Consider the following 15,617-nt stretch of genomic DNA (forward strand, 5'->3'; position numbering starts at 1 on the left):
GCGCGCTAAATAACGACCTCACGGAGAAGCAGTCCCTGAGCCCGTCAACATCGACCCCTAATCAGATTACTGAAAATAGGAAGGCCGGCTGCAGGAATAGTGACACTCTGGGCCCCCACGACGGGAGGCCGCGGCGGAAGCGGCGTGATTTTCGGGGTTGCACCTCAGCAAGATGGTGGCAGGGAGGATGGGACTCCCGAGGAGGAGCAAAGAAATGGATCCCCTCCCTCCAGAACACGGGCATTGATTCTGTCTTGGGGCCCCTGCCCACTGGGGAAGGCCTCATTCCCTTATCGACCAGAATACAGGTAGGGAAGAGTCTAGCCAATGGGGTGCAGTCAGATCAATTAACACCTCAAAATGAAAATCGGTTCCTGTTGCTTCCTCAGCCCTCCTTAGAGCTCCTTAGAGCCCTCCTTAGAGCTCTCCTCTAAGTGTTTTGCTTCCTTCTCCCCCAGTTTCTCAGCTGTAGCCTTTACCACTCCTCCAAGCCCTGGGGCTGAAGGCAGGTGTTTCCTCTCCCCCAGCCTGATTCCCACAGATCTGTCTGCTTCAGGGTTTAGGGCCCACCTTCCAGAACACGGCTTACCAAGCTGCCACCATCCTTCCTGCCCCTCCCGGAGTCTGCTCCCCAAGCCACCACCCTCAGCCAAGGAGGGTAACTCAGCTCATGGGCTAGGAGGCCTCTTTCCGTCCCCTTCTTCCTAAACGCTCCTGGCCCAGCCCCTCCTCACCCCCAGGCTCCTTTCCTGGGCCTGGCCCAGCCTGGAATAAGCTTGGTCTCCTTCCTCCAGGTAGAGGGCCCAGAGTGAAGGGGGCACAGGAGGGCCTCCAATGAGAAGCCCTGGAGAAAGGGCAGCTTGGGGAGGGGCTTAAGGAGCAGGGCGAGGGTCTCTAGACTCCCTGCCAGACTCCTCACCCAGAGGAGGGAGCACTACAGAATGGGATTTTGTTTCCCTTCCCTCCCCAACTCCTTTCCCCTCCCTACAGGGGCCTCAGTTGAATGCCGGCCTATTGCTTCATCTGACATTCCCCCTGCCCGGCCAGCAGGCGCCGGCATCATGTCTGCAAGTTATTGTAAGTCCGGCAGGAATGCCCAGGAGGGAGGTGCCTCTGGCCAGCAGAGTGCCCACTCCCCTCCCAAGATGTGGCTGGCCACTCCTGCACCCTCCACACCCAGTTGGAGAAGAGCGGCGGGTACCCTCAGGGAGGTGGAGGAGTGTATGAGGCCAGACTTGACTCGGGGAAGGATGCCAGCAGCCCCCTCTACCAAGAGCGAACCAAGTACGTAAGAGAAAGAGAGAAAGGAGAGCAGGAAGGACAATCCCATTCTTAATTCCTAGCTCTTCAGCAAACCAAGGAAATGACCCAAGATGCTCAGGGACCCTTCCACAGATGCCTGTGGCCCACCCCGTCTGCCAAACACTCACCAGCCCCACAGTCTCCAGCCTTGAAATCGGAAACTTTTCAATTCACCCTTCTCCTTCCTCCCCTTTGGGACCAGAGATGTGTGGGGCGGTGCCCTCGGAGACACTCATACAGTTGGTTCTGGACGCTCACACACTCTCAAACAACAGCGGTACGAGGGAACTCCCAGCTTTTTCCACAGCTAATTATAGATGTGAAAGTCTGAGGATGTTTTGCAAGCAACACAGAGAAACTGCTTAGGTTTCTCTGCAAAGCTAAAGAAATTTAATTTGTGCACTCTCCTTCCCCCACTCCTCCCAACTTCTCCCAGCCCACCTCTACCCCATGGCCCCAAAGTGCCCCTCTCCTAGTTCCCGCTGCAGGCCCCCTTTCCTGCCGAAGATTTCTTTAGTTCCTTTTTTTTTTTTCCCATCTCTCTTTTGGGCTTTTGAGAAAGGGAACAGACACGGAAAATATTTTTGCAACAGTTTTCCATCCTGCGTCTCATTCCCAAGCCAAGGGGGAAGGGGAGGGCAGGAATGGAATGGGTTGAGGGAGGGGAGATAAATGTTTTTTCCAAGAGTTCAATTTTGGTGTCAAAAAGAGAGTCCCTCCATTCCCCTACCCCATAGCACAGGAATGACAAGAACTAAAAAAAGAGAGATAAATCACTTATTTGACTATACAGTTTCTCAGAAAACAGTATTTGACAAATCTGTGCACACACACATATTTTTAAAAATCCTCCAAACCCAGTCGCATGAAATATGCTAGAAAGAGGAAAATCGGGGAGTTTTAGAAGCCACTGAGAGAAAAGAAAGAAACAAAGTTTGCAAATCACAAGTCAATTCATTCTCTGCAAGCCTACCTCTCTTTCTAGCAAAGATCCAGGTTTCTCCAAGTGGGACTCTCCCTCCGGGTTTCCATGGATGGGGGTAGGGTGGGGTGACCACCCACCAGTCTCCCCAGTGTGGCAACCAAGCTGGAGACGCTGGCTTTGCTCTCTTGCCTTTCCGGCTAAGGCCGGGGAGTGGGCTGGGTCTCCTCCCCCTGCCCTTCCAATGGGAAGGACCTCTCAGGTTCCTGAAAGAAAAAGGGTGCAGGAGAGCTGGACGGGTGTCTCTGATCTTGCTCTCTTCAGAGGGATGGTTGCCCAGGAAGTTCGTGCCCCCCTCCCAGCCCCCAGCGTTGGACAATCTCAACAGCAGAGCTTTCTTAAGAAAATGCTTGTCATGGCAACAGCTCTAGCTAACTCGGGCCAGACTCCTGCTCACCAGCTCTCCCCAAGCAGTGCGGGAAGAGAGAGGGGAGGAGCAGGAGCTGGAACAGAGGTGGGACTTGGCATGAGGCCAAACCATTACTCTACTGTTAAGGTGGCCCGATTCCTGCGGTTGCTTCCTGGTTCGTCTTAAGGGGGAATGGGGAAAGAAAGGGAAGGAATCCTCTCCCCTGTCGGCTTTCTTCCCCACCCTTGCTCTCACTTGTTGAATAGAAAGCTGAGTGGGGTGGAGGAGGGGTGAGGGTGGAGGTGGGGAGTGGATGTGGGTGGCGGTATTCAACGGTTGCTGGGCGGAGGGGAAAAAAAAGGAAGCTTCGGCAGGCGGTTGGCTTCCTGCAGCTCCCATGGGCCTCTCAACCCCTTACTCACTTAGATCCAGGACCCAGAAACCCAAGGTGTCTGTGGACACTTGTATGTCCCCTCCCACCTTCCTGCTCCTGTCTGAATAGGGGGTTCCTTGGAGAAGGAGAATAAATTGTTTTGTAAACACACACACACACACACACACACACACACACACACCTCCTCCCCGACACCTTATATACAGGTCACATTTTGTTCCCTCTTGCCCCTGTACCCACCAGAGGTATACTGACAGTGCATGAAAATAGCTGCCTACTTTTGAGTCCTGCTATGCGTAGGCTATGACACCAAAAGCTTTGTCTATACGATATCATTTCTAGTCCTCATGGCAATTTTGAAAGGTACTTGTTATTAGCCTCATTTCCTAGCTGAGGAAATTGAAGATTGAGTGTCTGGCCCAAGGTTATACATCTGGTTCATGACAGAGCCAACAATTCAAGGCCAAGTCAGACGGACTCCAAAGCCCAAGTACTTTCCTGTACTTGTATCATACTCCGGCACACATTTCTGTTTTAATTTGGACACACTCAGACATCCCTGCACACTAATACACAGCCTGTAAACTGTTAATCACACCCCCATACCCACACACCCACTAGCATTGTGCAACAGTGCCACCCATAGATTTTGCATAGAACTTTATGGCTTTCAAGCACAAACATGCACCATCAGCTAGTTCACACAACAACATATCTTCATTGACTGACAGATTCCCACACCTACCTCAGCAAACACACTCATGTTTATATGCTTGTGGAAGGCGTGTTGACATATATCTCACAGGTTATAGCTATGAGCTATGCTGTGAAGAAGGTGACTGGCCACTACTTCCCAACCTTTTAAACAGAGGGTTGGGAAAAGGCCTCTTTGATCCTATCATTCTAACCCAACACCTCACACCACCCCTGTCCTTCTTTGCTGTCATCCCTGCCCCCAAGAAGCAGAGCCACACGCACATGGAGAAACAGAGTTGTGAATTAGACCCAGGGGTTCAGTTTCCCCTGTGTCCAATTAGCACCCTTCCCAATGTTCTCTCATTTGGGTCCTCTTTTTCCTCTTCATTTTCTTACCCTGCTATTTCTTTTTTCTTTTTTTTTGAGATGGAGTCTTGCTGTGTGGCCCAGGCTGGAGTGCAGTGGCGTGATCTCGGCTCACTGCAACCTCCGCCTCCCGGGTTCACGCCATTCTCCTGCCTCAGCCTCCCGAGTAGCTGGGACTACAGGCGCCTGCCTCCACGCCCGGCTAATTTTGTTTTTGTATTTTTAGTAGAGACGGGGTTTCATCGTGTTAGCCAGGATGGTCTCGATCTCCTGACCTCGTGATCCGCCAGCCTCGGCCCCCCAAAGTGCTGGGATTACAGGCGTGAACCACTGCACCCAGCCAGTAATGTTTTTAGACTGGTTGGGCTGGGCTCAGAACTCAGAGTTCCTCAATGTGAGGCTGGAGATTGCCTGCTATCATCTGAAAACACAATCCAAAATAACCCTGGCTAGGGTCAGTGGCTCATCCGTGTAATTCCAGTACTTTGGGAGGCTGAGGCAGGAGGATCACTTGAGGCCAGATTTCAAGACTAGCCTGGGCAACATAGCAAGACCCACCCCATCTCTACAAAAAAAGTAAGAGAAAAAAAATAAGCCCCTGCCTGTGCTTGTGCCTCTCCCTGCCAGCAGCTGAAGAAAGTTGCAGGAGTAGGGGGAGATTTTAGGGCCACTCTCCATGGAAACTGTGGGTTGTTTAGTCCTTTTTGCCTAGTGATTGACCCTCCCACCCTCAAGGCACGTACAGGACTCCAAAGGTGACCTTTGTTCTCATTTCAGCCTCTTGCAACTCCACTGGTCACTCTCACCTTCCCAGGGCATTTCAAGAACAGAGTTGGTAACTTGTTAGATTCCTTCCTTCCTCCCTCCCTCTTCCCTCCCTCTTCCTTTCCCTCCCCTCCCCTCCCCTTCCCTCCCCTTCCCTTCTTTCAACGTTTCTTTCTCCTTCCTTCCTTCCTTCCTTCCTTCCTTCCTTCCTTCCTTCCTTCCTTCCTTCCTTCCATCTCCCTTCCCTCCTTCCCTTCCCTTCCCTTCCTTTCTTTCTGTCCCTCCCTCCTTCTCTCTGTCTCTTTTTCTTTTCTCTCTCTCTTTTTTCCTTCCTTCCTCTCTTCCTTTCTCCCCCTTCCCTCCTTCCTTCCCTCCCTCCCTCCTTCCTTCCTTCCTTCCTCTCTTTTCCTTTCTCGCCCCTTCCCTCCCTCCCTCCCTCCTTCTTCCCTCCCTCCCTCCCTCCCTCCTTCTTCCCTCCCTCCCTCCCTCCCTCCCTCCCTTCCTTCCTTCCTCCCTTCCTTCCTTCCTTCCTTCTTTCTTTTTTTCATTATAGGTCTCCCTGTGTTGCCCAAGTTGGTCTTAAACTCATGACCTCAAGTGATCCTCTCACCTCAGCCTTCCTGGAAACTGGGACTACAGACACACCCCCCAATGCACAGCACCTTTGTTAGATTTGGGTAGACCCTAGCAAAATGTCAGCTTCAGGAGCCCAAATCAGTTGTTGGGGAAGACATGAGAAAGAAAGGAAAAGAAATGAATCAGCCGAAAAGAGCTGCAGATTTAACGGCTTGTCAGGCTCCCTGCTGGATGGCACCAACATGACATTTTAGCTCCAATGAGTGTCAGTTGCATCTTTATCATAAGTAAGCCAGTCTCTGAAATGACTCTTTAAACGTATTAAAGTATATTTTAAGCTCGTCTGCAGTGGCTGTGTGTGGAGGCATTGCCTAACTGTTCAGTAAACTTGTCTTGGGGGAATAACAATTTAGGCCAGATGTATGGTCCCATTAAAGAAGAAGTCTGCTTTGGCTGCCTGTTTTGTGGGGACTGGGAAATGATACCCTTTCATAGCTGGTTATTATTGGAAAGGTAAGATCTTCCCCTCAAGCTCCCTGGATTCCAGCGAGACAGGCTCTGCCTGGGAGGTGCTGTCAAAAGAGGCTCTGATGGCTATCCCACCTCTGGCTGGCGAGGATTCAGGGCAGGCCAGGATGATGACTTTCAGGGTGGCTGCAGGTCCTCCCCTTGACCGACTGTGGGGTTGTGGGATGAGAAAAAAGGAATCCCCTTCCCACTCCATTCCCACCCCAGCTCTGCTGCAGACACGAGGGAGGTATGTTGTCCCCAGAGGACAATGTGACCCCAGAGGAGCCGAGTGGACCGTAGCCTGGTCTCTGTCACTGAGCTGACCACTAAGGCCTGTGTTTTCTGGAAAGTTAGAAGCCTCAGTGCTTCGCTTCTTGCAGTGGCAGGTTTGAGGTCTAGAACGGGTAAAAATAAATCTATCCATAAAAATAACCACTAGATGTGGGAAAATGGAGTTGGCCCCGCTGGGGCAAGAAGGAGGACACTGCCTCTGGCATCAGAAGTTCATAGTCTGCAAGTTCTGCTCAGCTCTGAGCAGTCCTGTTTCCCTCTTCTCGCAGCCGTACTCTTGACTTTACAGGTTCCTGTTCTTTAGGTCTAGCCTGGCTCTCCTCAGCCTCCTGTCCTCCCCATAGCAGGTCAGTCTCTACAGGGCTTACATCACTGTGGATGCTGTCCCTACCCCATCTTTCACTTGAGGAAAATGCAGTCAGCACTGTCTCTCGCTTAGCTGTTTAACAGAATGTGTTCCTCTGCCTCTCGATGACTCCACTTTGAGTTTTCCAAATCTTCCTCACCATTTCCTGCACCTCCCCCAAATGCAGACTTCATGACTCCCTGTTGTGAATATCTACCATTTTGCCTTGGCTAGAACAGCAGCCATTTTCCCCATGCCCGAACCCAGTTCTTTGGGATGTCCTTTTTTCTCACTGTTAAGATGGAAGCTGGGCCAGGCCTGGTGGCTCATGCCTGTAATCCCAGCACTTTGGGAGGCGGAGGCCGTCAGATCACTTGAGGTCAGGAGTTCAAGACCAGCCTGGGCAACATGGTAAAACCCTGTCTCTACTAAAAATACAAAACTTAGCCGGCACGGTGGTGTGCGCCTGTAGTCCCAGCTACTCGGGAGGCTGAGGCAGGAGAATCGCTTGAAACCAGGTGATGAAGGTTACAGTGAGCTGAGATTGAGCCACTGTACTCCAGTCTGGGTGATAGAGTGAGACTCTGTCTCAATAAATAAATAAATAAATAAAAATACAAAAAAAAAAAAAATCACTGGGCATGCCTGTAATCCCAGGTACACAGGAGACTGAAGCCTGAGAATCACTTGAACCCCAGAGGCTGAAGTTGCAGTAAGCTGAGATTGTGCCACTATACTCCAGCCTGAGTGACAGAAAACAAAACAAAACAAAACAAAATCTCAAAAAACAAAACAAAACAAAAAACAATGATTGAAACTAACATTTTATTAGCGGTCCTAACGCCACCTGACCCAAGCTGAGCCAATTACATCCTTTCCTGAGAGTTTTGCACTTACGATCAAACAGAAAACAAGGCTTGGTTCCTGCTGCGAATACTGTGAAGAGAGAGACTCTGGAAGTATCAGGGGTCAAGTTCCCTGCCCCCTGGAAGAAGCCTGCAATAAATGAGAATACAGCTCGCACGCATGCAAGACAGGCAGAGGAGAAAGCTAAGGAGTGAGTGCCAGCAGCACTGGAGTTCGTTGTACCTCATATCCCACTGTACCCCTGCCTTTCCTGCAAATGAGTTACATGACTCATTGTGCATGCCTACGCTAGATGAAACTAGGTTTTTTGGTCACTTGTACTAAGTAATGTAGAAATGTAGTGTAGAAAGTAATATACAAAGTCTTTGAGCTAGTACCTACCATTTAGATTCAGTCATTTCTGTGCATTTTATTCATTCAGTAAGTATCTCTGAATACCTACTGTTCAATTTAGCATACATTTATTGAATGTCTACTGTTTCAACATCTACTGGACCCAGATGAGGTATACAGAGGTAATAAGCTTATAGTTTAGTAGAAGGAAAAGATATTTTCACAGCATAAGTAGCTACAATCAAAGATGCTATAATCTTTTAAATATATTTACTGAATGCTTACTATGTGCTAGGTAGTACACATTAAAAGATGAAATATAAAATGCTAGGAAACGCTAGGGTGATTGCCTCAGATGGGAATATTAGAAAGCTCTAGGAAGGCGATAATATTTGCAGTACCTGAAAAATCTTGGAAAGCAAGCTTTAAACTGTTTTGGATGGGGGTGGGGTTAGGGTGGGACATGAGCAAAGTCTGGAGGTAGAAAGAATACAGAACGAGGTGGGTGGATTTCCTGAGGCCAGGAGTTTGAGCCTGGCCTGGGCAACATGGCAAAACCCCATCGCTAGTAAAAATACAAAAATTTAGCTGGGTGTGGTGGCACATACCTGTAATCCCAGCTACTTGGGAGGCTGAGGCATGAGAATAGTTTGAATCCAGGAGGCAGAGGTTGCGATGAGCCAAGATCGCGTCACTGCACTCCTGTCTGGGTGACAGAGCAAGACTCTGTCTCAAAAAAAAAAGAAAGAACAAAAGAATAGAGAAGAAAGACGGGGGAGGTGGTTTAGTTTAGTCAATGGAGGGCCCTGAGTGGCCTCACTGGGTCTATGTTTAGCAAGCTGGCTGTGGCAGTAGTGTGTAGGGTAGACTGCAAGCCTAGAGATGATGGGAGGGATAATCCAGGCACAATGCATTACTAGGCAATGTTATGGAACATAGTGATATGTAACATAGTCCCTGCCTTCCAGAAGCATCTAACCTGGTTGTGGAGAGATATAAAGTGAATAACAACGGAATAAAGTATATGCTGAAGTCTAAAACTTTGTTCCAGATGGAAAATCCAGTGAAAGTTTAGCAAAGGAAAGCTGAAGATGGGCTGGAAGCTTTGCAGAAGGCTTCTTAGAGTTGGTGAGACTCCAGTTGGACTTTTTGATTATTTCTAATGTTTTTCTTTCTACCTCCTTGCAGAGCAGGCCTGATAATGGCTGCAGGGTAGACAGATGCATTCATCAGAGTAACTTCTGTCCCCATGTCCTGTGTCTATCCTTATTATACAAAACCCAGGGCAAGGGTTCTAATGGGGAAGAAACTGGATCCAGGAAGACCCACTGAGCTCCAGCTGAGGGACTGGGGGCGTGAATTCTAGGCAGAGATACCAAGGCAGAAGTCCTTGGACTTGGCTTAGGTCAAGATGGCAGGAGATCAGAGAAGGCTGCTAGATGGAGACAGAGATAGCCGGGGTTTACCCTCCAAGACATTCTCATGTACAATGAAAACAACTAATTCTCTGGCCGGGCGTGGTGGCTCATGCCTGTAATCCCAACACTTTAGAAGATGAAAGCGGGCAGATCACTTGAGATCAGAAGTTCGAGACCATCCTGGCCAACATAGCAAAACCCCGTCTCTACTAAAAATACAAAAAAAAAAAAAAAAAATTTAGCTGGGCATGGTTGCATACGCCTGTAATTCCAGCTATTCAGGAGGCTGAGATCAAGCCTCCTGTTAAAGCGGGAATCGCTTGAACCCAGGAGGCGGAGGTTGCAGTGAGCGGAGATCGCGCCACTGCACACTCCAGCATGTGTGACAGACCGAGACTCAATCTCAAAAACAAGACCAAAAACAAAAAACAACAACTAATTCTCAAGTTCAGATTGAGCATTGCTTCAGTAATCAGGGAGGGTCTGCTCAGGGAAGATAATAGTGACTTCAGCTGAGAGGGTCCAAGAAAGATAAAAATGGATATTTCTTGCTGTATTTATATGAGGGATCAGCAAATAGCAGCAGCTGTTTCAGCAGCAATAGCAGCAGCAATGGCAGCAGCAGGCTGGGCTATTTCTCCACTGCAAGAACCTTGATGAGTCCTCCATGGGAGGGCTGGCTTCCAGCTCACCCCCTTGCTGAGTGTGGGTGGTCTTCTACACTTGACAAGCAACAATTTCGTTTTTCCCACTTCCTGGGATTCCTATGAGGGGACTGGATGGAACAGCTTTTACAGAGATCATTAGAAAGGGTGTCTGAATCTGCAAGGGTGGGATGCGGAATTAAATCAAAGGACACTTTCTCTGAGGGCTTGAGGAGCTGGTCTCAGAGGACCACCTAGTTATTATCACCACAGAGATCTTTGTGGCTCAACTTTTGTTTGTTGGGTTTTTGTTCTTTGTGTATTGCTGGTTTCATGCTCTGATTCTATGAGGTTTACTAGGGATGCCAAGCGTTCCATGTTACTCTGCGATCTCAGGCGGCTGCTGTGTTAGAGGTGGGTTAAACTGGGCAGAGACAGCCTGTGTTCATGGGAAAAGCCTGTGTGTTGGGCTGTGTGCTCCTGGAGGGAGGGGATGGTCTCTTCTCCATCTTTGCATCCCCGGTGACTAGAGCATCAAAGGCATCTGTGCATACTGTTAAATGAAGAAGTGCAGAATTTGACATGAGAAAACCCGAAACAGAAGGTGAGGGCCAGAAGCATCTTTCTGATCCAGGACTTTCGATAATATGCAGAATTTGTTTCATTTACTTGGGTGCATATTTTGCTCTTCTAATTTCATTCTGGTTCAATTGCTTTGGAAGCTGCAGTTGTTTGATTTTAATTTCACTTTGAACTCATTAACTAAGCTGTTATTATTTTTTTTAATGCAAGTTTGGTTCATGATTTGTTTTTCTAATCAAATATTTGTCTCTCATTTATTTCAGGGTATAACAAATTAGTGCCATTTAAAAATGGTTTTTGGTTAATGGTTGGGTTCAATAGAGCTGAGGAAGTGAGTGTGGAGTGAAGGGAACAAGCGATGATTTTTAAATTGAATTTTGAATCCTAATTAGAGAATCAGCAATGCCCTAAGTACTCGTTAAGTTTCCAATGAAGATCAAAGGAAGTCCAACTGGAAGGATCCTTGCTGACCTCATGCTAGATAGAGTTTACAACCTGTCCCACCCCAGACCCCCTGTTCCAGAGCCTTTAACAGTTCTGTGTTTGCTCAGTACATTGCAGTTTACAAACCCACTGAGCTCCAGCTGAGGGACTACATCAAATATTTAATTTGATCCTTGCAAGAGTCCTATATGGTAGGAAGAATTGGGCATGAGTTATTATTCCCATCTTACAGTTGGGGAAACCGAGGCTCAGAGAGGCTGACTATATTGTTTGGTATCACACAGTTCATGGTAGAAATATAACAGAAATCCTTTAACTGCTGGTCCAAGGCTCTTTCCCTTGCCTTGATGTGAAAGGCTTTCTTACCCTCTACATTCCAGGCCAATTCTGCAGGCTTCAGGATCCACAGATTTGGGGAAAACTGGGGAGAGAAGCCCTGGCCGGGAGGGGATGCTGGGAAAGGAGGGGTGGCAGTGGAACCTATCTCCATGCCAGGAACTGAATCCCAGCTCTTCTGCTTCTCAAGATGACACTGGAGCCTGGATTTCTGAAACTCACCTTCTCATCTTGGGGAGACCACAGGAGGCAGGCCCTCCTAGAAACCTAGTGTACAATTTACTTTGTGGGAGATGCTCAGCTCTCTTTTCCATCTCTCCTTGACTTAAGCAGCTCCTGACCCCCATCTTCATGACCCCTTCCAGGCACACAGCTAGTGAAGCCACGGCTTCCCAGCCTGGCCCTGGCAAATGCTCAGGTTGCGCGCTTACCTTTCAGTCATTCATCCAACACTTTGTGAGCCTACTATGTGCTAAACAAAGAAGCAAGCCACTTTACCTGCATTATTGCCTTTTACTTTTGGAATCCTAAGAAGTAGGTGTTGTCCGGGCGCAGTGGCTCACACCTGTAATCCCAGCACTTTGGGAGGCTGAGGCGGTTGGATCACCTAAGGTAAGGAGTTCCAGACCAGCCTGGCCAACATGATGAAACTCTTGTCTCAAATAAAAGTACAAAAATTCGCAGGTGTGGTGGCAGATACCTGTAATCCCAGCTACTTGGGAAGCTGAAGCAGGAGAATCACTTGAACCCAGGAGGTGGAGGTTGTAGTGAGCTGAGATGATGCCATTACACTCCAGCCTGGGCAACAGAGTGAGACTCCATCTCAAAAAAAAAAAAAAAAAAAAGAGAGAGAGAGAGAAAGCAGCATCCAGGCCCATCCCTGAATGTCCAGGGCAACAGAGAAGAGAGAAGTTTTAAATGTCTGTCCAGGCTGTGTGTCCATCTCACTGTAGCAGCCTCCAGAAGGCAAGAGCTGAGAATGGCACAAATGTCTTATGCTCACTGCAGAGGCTCTTGGTCCATGGGGGAGGAAGGCGGGAAAAGGAAAACTACTCTCTATATTTAACCTGGGAAGTGTGCAGAGTAGAGGTGGAGACCGGGCTACTGGGAGCAGAAAGCTGGACTGGGTGAATTTTTGTTTTGTTTTGAGATGGCATTTTGCTCTTTTCGCCCAGGCTGGAGTACAATGGCGTGTGATCTTGGCTCACTGCAACCTCTGCCTCCCACGTTTAAGCAATTCTTACAGGCATGTGTGCTACCATGCCCAGCTAATTTTTGTATTTTTAGTAAAGATGGGGTTTCACCATGTTGGGAGGATGGTCTCATACCCCTGATCTCAGGCGATCCATCCGCCTTGGCCTTCCAAAGTGCTGGGATTACAGGCATGAGGCCCCAGGCACAGCCAACTGGGTAAATGTTTTTAAAGAAACTGCTCACTACCCAACAACTGTCTGCCTCACTCTGTTCCCAACTCCTTTGGGTCTTCCCAGACCTCTGGAGAAGAAGATACCCTGGACTTTTGGGAAATCTCTCCACCCATACCCCTGCCTCCCAGCTGAACTGCAGATGGCTCAAAAGATAGTGAATGCTCAGAGAAGGAGACTTTGCAGCCTCTCCGGGTTACACAGCCCTACTTTTAGCTACTAGATGCAAGCAAGTTCTTCAGGAAGTCTGTTCTTAGTCCTTAGTGCACACTCTCATAGGGCACCCACCAGAAACAAAAAGGGAGCAGCAACTGAGATATGAGGCATTTTAAGACTTTTGCTGAGTCTTCCCCAGCATCCCCCTCCCAACTGACTTGGAGTTCTACCTTAGAGGCCCTTTCATCTACTGGAACTGAAAGTTAGGATGACATAGAGAGGTGCTCGCCAGAGGCAAGGAGGAGTGGGGGAGGCATTGCTCCAGTCTGGCTTCATCTGCCTTCTTAGCTTCTTCTGGGACTTGGCGTCAGGGATAGGGAGAAAGTTTGTAGGCAGGAAAAGCTAATCCTGTTGTGTAACATGGAGGAGTATGGGTTATCTGTTAGGGGCCATAGACAGCATTTTATTTTTGTTTTTATTTTTAAAATTAATTAATTAATTAAGTTAGAGACAAGATCTCACCCTGTCACCCAGGCCGGAGTACAGTTGTTCAGTATTGGCTCTCTACAGCCTCAACCTCCTGAGCTTAAGCAATTCTCCCACCTCAGCCTCCCAGCTAGCTGGGACTACAGGTGCATGCCACCATGCCAAGCTAATTTATTTTTATTTATTTTTATTTTTTTGTAGAGACAAGGATTCACACCATGTTGCCCAGGCTGGTCATGAAACCCTGGGCTCAAGTGATCTGCCCACCTTCCATGAGCCACTGGGCCCGGCCTTATTTATGGTTTGCTGAGTGGCCCTTGCAAAGTGTTCAACCTCTCTAGGCCCTTGTGGGTTTCCCACATCTGTGGCACTGGTGTACAGGTAGGGGACACAATGGGCTGTCTTTCCTATGTAGGATGAAACCTGAAACGTCGCTAATTAATTTCAGGGAAAGGCCCAGGCAGCACCTTGAACCAAGATCCTTGGGATAAGTTAGAAACACAGAGGCAGATTCTGGAACTGTGGGCTCCAATGACAAATGGCATCTTCAGAGGTCATCTGGTTCTTCCCCTCCACATTCTAGGCAGGCATGCCCTTGCCACTACCCAAACAGTAGCTGATTCTGAATCGAGAGAGATTTCTGGAGAAGATAGTCTCATAGCCTAGCCTTATGTGAACACACTCTTTCCAAGTCAGCTACCGGCCTCCATTGCTGCACTTCCTGTTGACCATGGAAGTTGCAGCACCCTGATGGTCCATCCTGACGGGACCACCTGTTTTGGGACCATAGGATACCACTCACCACAAGAGGTCATAGTGCCCAAGCTGTAATCACAAGTATGGAGCTATAATTTCTGCTTGGTAGTTACCCCAGTGCAGTCAATGTGCTATCATCTCCCTATGATAATCAGCCCGACAATAACCAACCTATTATGCTTCTTGCATAATAAAGGTTGAGGAACAGCAGTCACAAAATAACTGTGGCTCAGATCCATCTGCTCAGCAGTTTCTTAAGACTCAGCTCTATGCCACCTCCTCTGAGAAGTCTCCCGGATCTCCTCTCCCACACCCAGCTTAGGTGTCCTTCAGGGCTTCTGTAGCACTGCTCAGTTTCAGACCTTGTTCTTCACTCTGAAGCCTGTATGTTCTCTTCCAAAGACTCTGCTCCTGGGGTCCATGGCTCTGGGACCTCTGACTTTCCTCCATCCTTACCCATTGCTCCCATTTGTCTTTTCTGTTTGTTTGTTTATTTATTTATTATTTTTTATTTTTTTTGAGATGGAGTTTTGCTCTGTTGCCCAGGCTGGAGTGCAGCAGAGCAATCTTGGCTCACTGCAACCTCTGCCTCCCGGGTTCAAGCAATTCTCCCACCTCAACTTCCCGAGTACCTGGGATTACAGGCATGTGCCACCACACCCATCTAATTTTTGCATTTTTAGTAGAGATGGGGTTTCATCATGTTGGCCAGGCTGGTCTCGAACTCCTGTCCTCAGGTGATCCACCCGCCTTGGCCTCCCACAATGCTGGGATTATAGGCGTGAGCCATAGCACTCAGCCCACTTGTCCTTTCTTGTCTTTAACATTTAGTCAGCTGTTTCAAGTTCACAGGGTAGTTTATTACGGAGTCTGGCCTCTTGGTGGATAAGCTCAACCCCAGTGAGCTGAGAGGTGTACAGACTCTGACATCTGGTCCTGTCAGCACAGGCTCCCTGGTGCACCAGCTTCTAGAGCCACATTTCTCGTTCCCTCTCCCGAGTTTCCATTCCTTCCATCTCACTCCATGGCCAGGGACATTTCTCTCACTTTCTACTGTCACACCAGAAGCAAGACCTTCTCTGTCCAGCACCAGTTATCTCAGCTGTCATCACAACAAGCTCAATTCCAGGTCATCAGATCTCCTGAATTATAAAACTAGAATCTCCCAAGTAGTTTCTACCTCTTTGAGACACCTGGGACAGATTTTTTTTTTTTTTTTGGCTAAACATTCTTTATTTTTCTTTATTTTATTTTTTACAGTTTTCCTGACTACCTTATGGGTAGTTAAATCAAATGCACAGAATTTATGCCAGGCTCTGTTTTAAGACTGAGACAAAGGTGGATACAACGAAGCCCCAAAGGTTTGTCAGAAGTTCCTCATATTACCCATCAATTTAAATACTTTGCCGACTCCTGACACATACTTTAGTGGTTGCCTGGATGCCACTGATTCAAGATGGGATCCTTAGTGGTCATGCGTACTCTTGGCTGTACTCTGATTTTTCGGAAAAGTCACTGCACTTTCAAGAACTTACAGTTTGGGAGCACTTCACTCCTAGCTCCAGGAATGGGCATGTAACCAGAATCAATGAGA

General features: G+C 48.3%; 1 protein-coding gene across 10 annotated transcripts in view; it reads right to left on the reverse strand.

Annotated features, from left to right (window-relative positions):
- The window catches only part of ATP2B4 (ATPase plasma membrane Ca2+ transporting 4), a 115,845-nt gene extending 112,957 nt beyond the window's left edge, over window positions 1-2,888 (reverse strand). For 8 of the 10 annotated variants that reach the window (XM_050762695.1, XM_050762723.1, XM_050762648.1 and 5 more), the window contains exon 1: window positions 2,276-2,888. The gene's annotated coding sequence lies outside the window, so the exon portion shown is untranslated. Of the gene's footprint in view, window positions 1-1,430; window positions 1,751-2,275 lie in introns of those variants that run through there. The other 2 variants (XM_050762685.1, XM_050762714.1) reach the window with 1 other exon arrangement.
- Window positions 2,889-15,617: the final 12,729 nt, after the last annotated feature.

Source organism: Macaca thibetana, chromosome 1, assembly GCF_024542745.1.
Source record: "Macaca thibetana thibetana isolate TM-01 chromosome 1, ASM2454274v1, whole genome shotgun sequence".
Lineage (NCBI taxonomy): Eukaryota > Metazoa > Chordata > Mammalia > Primates > Cercopithecidae > Macaca > Macaca thibetana.